Source organism: Apodemus sylvaticus, chromosome X, assembly GCF_947179515.1.
Source record: "Apodemus sylvaticus chromosome X, mApoSyl1.1, whole genome shotgun sequence".
Lineage (NCBI taxonomy): Eukaryota > Metazoa > Chordata > Mammalia > Rodentia > Muridae > Apodemus > Apodemus sylvaticus.
Window position 1 is genome coordinate 133,413,145 of NC_067495.1, and position 1,230 is coordinate 133,414,374.

A 1,230-nucleotide genomic window follows, 5' to 3' on the forward strand; every position below is an offset into this window, starting at 1 on the left:
GCCTCGCAGCTGACAGATTGCACACAGCAAAGGCAGGAATTAGAGGACTTCTCAGAAGATACCTAGACACAGGAAGCTTGGAGATAAATGAGAAACTACAAATATCCGTTCAGCTAATTCACCTTTGTTAATAGACAACATAGTCTCTTCTGCTGGTGACAGCTTGCTGTCACATTATAGTAAATCTTGAGAAATGAATTTTGGAGAAGAAAAAGGCCTTTCAGTCCCATTCTGGAGTGAAGAGGCACCAAATTCTTGTCTACAGTTATGAGCAGAATAGTATAGTAAAAATAAATCATCTTCAGTGATCAACACCTGCATCCTCAAATTGTCTGGCAACAGCTAGTGTGGTTTCTACCTCTTTGCCATCTTCATAACTTTTTACTGAATCTTCTGTTCGTATGCCTGCCATATTATATTGGCTGTTCACTGACTGAGAAAGCATTCCTTCTAATCTCTCCAATGTGGCATGCCCTTCCACTGTTAAATGGATAGTCCTTCTTCATGGGTATAAAATGTAGGGGTGTCCCCCATCCTTGTTCGTGTGCTTCCACACCACACTCCTCTCCACCATAGACATCCAAGTCTTCATCCTCAGGGTCTGGATGCAAGGTCTGGCACTCACACATTGCTGTGAACATCGCCTCCACTGTTGACTTATCACTGGGTAAAAATCTAAATTCAGAAATGGGTTCAACATCATCATTGTCTTCCTCATCTTCATCAGAAAGAGGTCCTTTTTATTCTTCTCCAAATTTGGCATTCACCATAACATCCAAATGCCAACAGATAAGCATTTGGGTCCCTGGACACCTCATATAAACTAATAGTGGGATATTCCAATGAGAATATTAGTCTAAAACCATCTAACCAAGACAGGTGGCTCTCTGAGATGTAAAGGGTACCATGCTGCACCTGGAGCCTGTCTGCTAACTTAGGCAGCGGGAAGCTTTTGAGGAAGCTCATGGCATAGCTCCACAGGAATGGAGAAAGCCAAGCACCACAATCCCCCCCCCCTTTTTTTGCTAGATATATTCTCTATTTACATTTCAAATGTTCTACCCATTCCTGTGCCCCCCCCAAAAATCCCATAACCTATCTCCCCACCCCCTGTTCCCCCATCAGCCCCCTCCCAATTCCCTGTCCTGGCATTCCCCTATACTGCAGTATCAAGCCTTCCCAGGACCAGGGGCCTCTCCTCCTTTTGATATACAACAAGGCCGTCCTCTG

General features: G+C 44.3%; 1 pseudogene; it reads right to left on the reverse strand.

Moving 5' to 3' along the window:
• Positions 1 to 301: 301 nt before the first annotated feature.
• Positions 302 to 975, reverse strand: LOC127675743 (methylosome subunit pICln-like; annotated as a pseudogene).
• Between the last annotated feature and the right edge of the window lie 255 nt (positions 976 to 1,230).